Source organism: Populus trichocarpa, chromosome 12, assembly GCF_000002775.5.
Source record: "Populus trichocarpa isolate Nisqually-1 chromosome 12, P.trichocarpa_v4.1, whole genome shotgun sequence".
In the NCBI taxonomy this organism is placed as follows: domain Eukaryota; kingdom Viridiplantae; phylum Streptophyta; class Magnoliopsida; order Malpighiales; family Salicaceae; genus Populus; species Populus trichocarpa.
This window is the reverse complement of record NC_037296.2, coordinates 8,027,276-8,035,507: the sequence shown is the minus strand read 5'-3', so window position 1 is coordinate 8,035,507 and position 8,232 is coordinate 8,027,276.

Sequence of the window (8,232 nt, the reverse complement as noted above, 5' to 3'; positions counted from 1 at the left end):
TGGGCGCTAAGGAATCCACGCTTCAACTTCAAAATCAGTTTCGTTGATGATTTCGGAGATGGTAGTGGCTTAGTTTTCATTGAATTTTTCTAACTCACCAGGGGCTGGGCGCGCTGACGAATCCATGCGTCACCTTTGGAAGTTGTTTCGTTGACAATTTCCCAGTCGCCACAGACTCAGTTTTCGCTGACCTTTTTTGAGTCACCAGGGGCTGCGAGCACATCCGATTCCACACCTTACCTTTGGAAGGTGTTTATGTGATCATATCTGAGTCGGCACCGACTCTATTTTCGTTTACTATTTGTGAGTCAACAGGGGTTGTTGGCACTGACGACTCCACGCGTCCCCTTCGGAATCAATTTCGTTAATGATTTCGGAGATGGTAGTGGCTTAGTTTTCATTGACTTTTTCTAAGGCAACAGGGGTGGGCGCGCTGACGAATCCGCGTGTCACCTTTGAAAGTTGTTTTCGTTGACTTTTTCTGAGTCAACAGGGGCTGTGAGCACTTCCGAATCCACGCGTCACCTTTGAAAGGTTTTCAACTTCGGAATCAATTTCATTGACGATTTCGGAGACTGTAGTGGCTTAGTTTTCATTGACTTTTTCTATGTCAACAGGGGTTGGGCAAGCTTGTTGCGATGTCGCGGTCGCACAAATTAATTACCCTAGCTTAAAACACATAAGATAGTATAGAGCAAGCAAGGGGTCGATCCCACGAGGAAGGTTTAGTTCAGATTTTTATGTTATACGTTATGCAATTGGGGGGGTTTGATTTGTGATGATCTAAACTATGAAAGAAATTAAACTAGCAAACAAAATCAATTGAAACTAAAATATATCAAGAAAACAAACCTTGGTTGCAAGCACACATCCACCTACAGAAATCAGAACCGATCCTTGAAACGAAACTCCAATTTATATTCTGAATTTTTATCTTTTCTTAATGTTGGTTAATTAACGGATCTGCCGTATAACTAGCCCTAACCAATAAACAATCACAGTGTCTGCACTAATGATTTAATCCAATAGCAGCCTTAAGATCTAGATAAATTCATTAATCTTAACAACCAAGTTGTCAGCTTGTGTTGCTTTGATCGAATGTTCTCCCTAAGATTAATAACGTAGTTCCGCTACAATTATCAAGCTTAGTTGCTTCACAAGTTTATATACCACAACTCCGGTTTTTATATCAAACTTAGCAATAGATTGTTCACAATAATAACTTAGAGTCCGCTCTAGCAATTAAGATAAACAATAATAGGAAATATGCATAGGAAAACAAACATACTCATTCATAATACAAACTAAAAATAAATGGAAGAATAAATCTCACAGTTCTTGAAATCTGAAGGTGTTTGCGTCCTTGCAACCAAGAAAACGAGTTTAGCCTTGCATATCTATTGAACAACTACTCCTAAGGATGAAAGAATACATGATTTCTGATTTGTAGAGGGGAGAGTTCGTGTTTCTTCTCTTATGGCTGCCACCCTTCTTTCTTTGATTCTACTGCACTCTCTCTCCCTCTCTCTTGGCTCTCATGGCTCTCTTTATAGCATAAACTTAGCTGCCTATTTATACATAAAATGTAAGTAAGAAGAATCAAAGTTCAAGTGTGAACATCGATAGATGGTGGTAGTGTGAAGGCGGCTGACGGCTGGTGGCTGGTGGTTTGCAGCTGGTTTGTGGTTGGTGATTTGAGGTTGGTGGCTTGAGGTTGGTGGCTGCTTTCCTTGACCTTCTGGATTGATTTACTAGAGGAGCTAAATTGCTGAAATTAAAACTTGGATGTCGGTTTGGATGCTTCGGGATGTAATTTGGATTCGTTTCTTCATGAAACCTGTTTGCTGGCAGAATTTAGTTGTCATCTTTGAAAAATCATATCTCCCTCATATGACATTGTTTTTTGCTGAAATTTGGAGCGTTTGTAGGCCTTTGAGTCAGAAATCCAAAATAATTGTGTTTGCATCAATTGGATATCTACAGCTCCAGATATTGAATTTTGAATGGACAAAGGTCAACACTGGCAGAATGCGAGTTTTGACTTTGAAGGATGTGATTTGCATGCTCTTTGTCTTTTTATTTTTCTTGTCTTATATTTCCAGAAAGTTATGGATGTTAGCTTTCTAATGCCACTAGAATCACTTCGTTTCGACTTTTAGAGCTCACGCTCTGCACAAAACATCGACTGAGGGTCAAATCTGCCAATTACCTCCAATTTACTCCTTTTTGCATCTTTCATCCAAAAGTGCCTTCAAAACATAAAACAAAGAATATCAAGGCATTTTATACATAAAACATAGGCAAAACACTAGTTAAATATGGGTGAAACTATCGAATAATATGGTTACATCAAATACCCCCACACTTAGCTCTTGCTCGTCCTCGAGAAAGGATAGATAAAATCAAATTGAAAATAATTATGATCAATCTCTTAATCTCCCATCAATGTTCAAGAATATATGCATTATAAACAAGAATACAATCAAGAAGGATATAGAGTATAAATTTTCATGAATTCATTTACATGCAAACTTCAAAACTCAATTAATTGTTAGGATTTAAATGAAATCTATGTCATGCCAAAGTAATAGGTCCTCTCATTGATATACACTCCAACACTCACGTGTTTAGGGCTTATGTGTTTAAATCTCTCAAATTCAATCAATGAATATGATCTACCATAAGCTTGCTCTTCAATCTCATCTCCATTACTAACATATTACAAGCAATACATGAATCAAAAGGTCTTATTGTCCGGTTGTAATGGGGCTAAGGTTAAGGTGAGGAAAAAGAAAGTAAAAGGAAAGGTTCAAACCAAAGAAAGTAGAGCATTCTGAAAAATAATATTTCAAACAAGATATTCAATTAAAGCACATAAATTTTTCATCTTTAATCACCAATGCTTAACTTCTTTTGATTTCAAGCTCTTTCAACATAAAACCTTAAGAACATAAAGGAATACTTTTTTTTTTTGTTTTTTTTGTTTTTCTTTTTTTCTTTTTTTTTTCTTGTTTTTCACCTTTGGCAACTTTGCCCATCTTTTCATCAAGCATCACTTATTCTTTCTTTTCATATAATTTCCAACCATAATTCCATGAGATATCACAAGTATATGCTCTACTAATCCTTGGCCAGGGGAAAAGGAAAACATATAAAAAGTTAAGGCTTATACATGGATAAAGCAAAGAAAAGATAAATAAGCTCAAAACGGGCTCACTAAGGATAATATGCTTTAGGTTGGCTTTTTGGTTCAAGTGGTTAAAATTTCTAATGCCTTTATCATCTTCATGTACACATGTAATGTGAATTTAATCTCAACAAGATATGAAGCAAGTTCTAGAGATACATATCATTGAAAGAATGCACAATCAAAAAAATATAATGTTGAAGGCTCAAAAGCTTGCATTAGTATAACACTATAAAGTCAACATGACATATTCTCAAAGTCAATCCTTAAAACAATTAAATGTTTAAAATTTGCATGCACACTCATTCATGTGATTTATATCTTCATCTATCTCAACTAATTCTCATACATAATACTTGTATTCTTAAAAAACCAATGGGAGTTCTAAAGATCAAACATAATTTTTTTTTTAAGACAACAAAGAAAACGAAAATAAGAAAACGAAAATTCTCCCAATACCCCCACACTTAAAATACAACATTGTCCTCAATGTTGAAATAAAAGAAAAGGAATATAAGAGAATGACAAAGATAAAGTAAAATACGAAAAATAAAAGATAAGGAAAAAGAAAGCAAATCTGATTTTTTTTTGTTGGGTTGCCTCCCAGTAAGCGCTTTTGTTTTATGTCATTGGCTCGACATGTTGCATGATTATTCTTCATAGATTGGTTCAGCTAACTCCACAGAAGCGGTGAGTTCTACTGTCCAACCTTCATAGAAAGGTTTCAAGCGATGCCCATTGACCTTGAGTACTTTGTTGGTTTCTAAACTTGTAATTTCAACTGCATCATAAGGAAAAATATTAGAAACAATAAATGGTCCAATCCAACAAGAGCGTAACTTTCCAGAAAAAAGTTTCAAATGCGAATGATAAAGGACTTTGTCTCCAACATGAAACTCTTTTCTTGTAAGCATTCGGTAATGAAGACTCTTAGTCTTTTCTTTGTAAATCCTTGCATTCTTATAAGCATCATTTCAAATCTCTTCTAACATGGTTCCAGTCTTTTTAGGTACCAAAAGGATAGACGCCACCCATTCACAGTCCGTGATGAGGGGAATGACTCTTGCATCATGGGGGACAGTTTGAAAAGCTTGCAAATCCAATGCCGAGTCATGCACGTTTCGGGGAACACATATATGCCTCTCCATCTCTTTTATCTTCATAAAATCATAGTCATAGCTCAAAGCTATGCTTAATCCATCCTTACTATCAAAATCACAAAATTGTTGTACACACTTATCAACTTGGTCATAGCATGTGATAGAATAAACATTTCTATAAGGATATGTCATTGCATCATGAAAATTAAATTCAATTTTTTCATCTCCTACTTCCATAGACAAATTATCCTTACCACAATCAATCTTTGTATTGGCAGTTTTCAAGAATGGTCTCCCAAACAATATAGGAGTGTTGCTTGATAAATCACAAGAATCATGTTCCATATCAACAATATAAAAATCACATGGAATAACCAAACTATCAATCATGATTAGGACATCTTCAATCATACCAAGTGGATAAACAAAACTACGATCCGCAAGTTGTATTACTGATTAGTACTTAAAAGTGCATTTTTATCAAGGTTTTATATCATCATTTTGCACTTGAAGTATCAATAATTCCTTAACTAAAGCATGTTTTATAATAACATATCTAATAATATAAGATACCTTTAATTTATGGTAAATGTTCATCTTAAATGCAGGCCTATCACATAAATGAAAGGATTGATTGATGAGTTGAAGTACTGAAATTGAAAGGACAAAGAGATGGCCAAACTTAGAAAAGAGATATTGGTGCAGTCCAAACTGGAACACTGTTTGGTAATCGGGTCATATCTGGAGCTGTAGATCTTGGATTTAGATCTACCTTATATGGATGGAAAGCTAAGACATAGGCCTACAACTTTCATGAGGAGTCCAAGATTTAAGAAGGCCGTTTTCAAGTCCAAATTGTAGCAACAATGAAGAAGTCCGAATCTGTCCTGCAGCCCAGACACTGTTCAGTGTTCAGCCCATATCTCGAGTTCTAACAGTCCAAATGATCTCAAATTTTTACCCTGGAAAGATGAGACAATTTCCTAGAACTTTCATGATTGAAGTCTGTTCAAATTATAACGTTATCAATGACGTTTTTGGCAGACAAGAAGATAAGAATTGTCATCAAGTCAAGATGTGGCCACCCATTCATCAATTAGTCAACAAATCAATAGTTCCGAATTTTGGCCTATAAAAGGAGGCATTTGCCATGTATTTAGGCATCTTGGTGTTCAGATCAAGATCATGCTCTTGCTCTCTCTTTATATTTTGTAATGCTTAAGTTTTGCTTATATTAATTTCTTGCTTATGCTTTTCATTTCCTTTCCTTGTTTATTTATGTTTCTTTCTTTCATTATGTTTAACTAAGTTAATTATGTCAAGGTGAAAAGGGTACACTAATGGTGTAAGAATAAGTATAATATAAACTTAACATGGACTTTAATGTTGGATACTAACATGCTTTATATTTGTTATCTTGTTCACTTTTAATACTTTGCTTGTTAAATGGTTAATCTAGATTTATGTTGTATAACACTTGGTACAACAAATACTTGGCACTTTCATAGCCCATACTGTATGGTATAACCGACACCTGAGCTATGAAAGGAACTTGATTTGTTGTTAACATAAGTTATAATCATGAATGCCTGACAACATTTACAAGTATTAGCATTATTCGAATAAGATAACTAATGTAATCATGTTAACAATTTATAATCTGATTGGAACCTCCTTTGTGTGTGGTTTCCAATTGAATAAAAAGAGTTTATATTATACTTGTTTGAAATACCATTAGTGGATCCTCTAACCTTGACATTTGTTGTTATCATTGTTTAATCCTTACGTTAATCTTCCATCTCAAAGTTCTCATCAACTTCTTCCTCTTCTTCTTCACTATTATTATTATTGTTGTTATTGTTGTTGTTGTATTATTGTTATCTATAATTTATACAATTAACCTCCTTGTGGTTCGACCCCGGTCTTGCCGGGTTATTTATTACTTCGACACTCCTGCACTTGGGAGAAGACATCAATCTTTTGGTCGTGTCAATTACAATACTAGTTTTATTCAAAGGCTCAAGACTAAGAGAATCATAAACTTGTTTAGGCATAACACTAATGGATGCACCTAAATCAGATAAGGCCCTGTTAAAACTAGCATTACCAATAACACATGGGATAGTAAACGCACCTGGGTCCTTTTGCTTCGAAGGCATATTCTTTTGAACAACAGCAGATACAACTTCACCCATACTTACCGTTTTGTGACCTTTCAGTTTGAAAGCTCTCTTGGTAGTACAAAACTCCTTCAAGAATTTGGCATACTTTGGAATTTGCTTGATAGCATCAAGCAAAGGAATGTTAAGTTCCACTTTCTTGAAAATCTCTAAAATCTCTTTTTCTTTGTCCTCTTTCTTTGACTTAGAAGAACTCACAGGAAAGGGTGGAATTGTTTTAAAACTGGAATTCATTGAGTGAGGAGTTACCTTTGGAGTAATGGTCATTGTTTCAGTTTGTGGAGGAGGAGGATGTTCCTTCTTTGTACTCAATTCGGTTTTTATCTCTTCTTCTTCCTCCATTTCAATTTGTTTCGACCTTTGCTCTTCAAGTTCTTTTCCACTTCGCAGCATGATCGCACTAACATTCTCTATTGGATTCAATGCTTGGGAGGGTAACTTTCCATTCATTTGTGCTTCCAATTTCCCTACACTTGAAGCTACTTGCCCCATTTGCTTTTCCAAGTTGTGAATACTTGACCTTGTTTCCTGTTGAAAAGACATGACATTTTGTTATAAGGTCACAATGTTAGAAGCCAAAGTTTTCATCATCTCACGAAGATCATCAGTGGATGACGACACCATAACATTGGAGTTTGTGAATGGAGGAGGGGGTTGTCTTGCTTGATAATTCTGTTGGGATTGAAATCCATGGGGATGGAACTGTCGGCCTTGATTGCCTTGTTGAGGTGGGTTCCCATAACGTAAGTTGGGATGATCTCTCCATCCGGGATTGTACATGTTGGAAAATGGATCATATTTACGTTGGGGTTGTCCATTGAATGCTCCATCAACTGCATTAGCCTGTTCAATGTAATCTTCTTGCATTGTTGGGCACATATCTGAGGCATGTCCTTGTAAGGAACATATGCTACAAACTTTCACCTGCTGTACATTTCCACAAGCCAAAGACCGCATAAGAGAAGTAAGATCATTAACTTTATTTTCAAGGTTAGAAATACTTACCTCATTTACTCGTTTGTTTGAGAAATCTCCACGAGTGCCAAACTATTTTGAGTTGGCTGCCATGTTTGAGATCAATTGGCGTGCAGCCTCGGGTGTCTTATCTACCAATGCCCCTCCACTTGCAGCATCAATGATACTACGGTCAGTAGGCATCAATCCTTCATAGAAATATTGAATGAGTAGCTGATCGGGTATTTGATGACGAGGGCATTGAATGCACAGTTGCTCAAATCTTTCCCAATACTCGGAAAATGTCTCTCCATGAGATTGTCGAATCCCACATATTTCTTTCCTTATGTTGGCAACTCGAGATGCTGAGAAATATTTTTCAAGGAAGATCTTCTTCATGCCATTCCAAGTTCCAATGGAACCTGGGAGAACGGCGCCAAAATTTGTTGCGATGTCGCGGTCGCACAAATTAATTATCCTAGCTTAAAACACATAAGATAGTATAGAGCAAGCAAGGGGTCGATCCCACGAGGAAGGTTTAGTTCAGATTTTTATGTTATACGTTATGCAATTGGGGGGGGGGGGTTTGATTTGTGATGATCTAAACTATGAAAGAAATTAAACTAGCAAACAAAATCAATTGAAACTAAAATATATCAAGAAAACAAACCTTGGTTGCAAGCACACATCCACCTACAGAAATCAGAACCGATCCTTGAAACGAAACTCCAATTTATATTCTGAATTTTTATCTTTTCTTAATGTTGGTTAATTAACGGATCTGCCGTATAACTAGCCCTAACCAATAAAC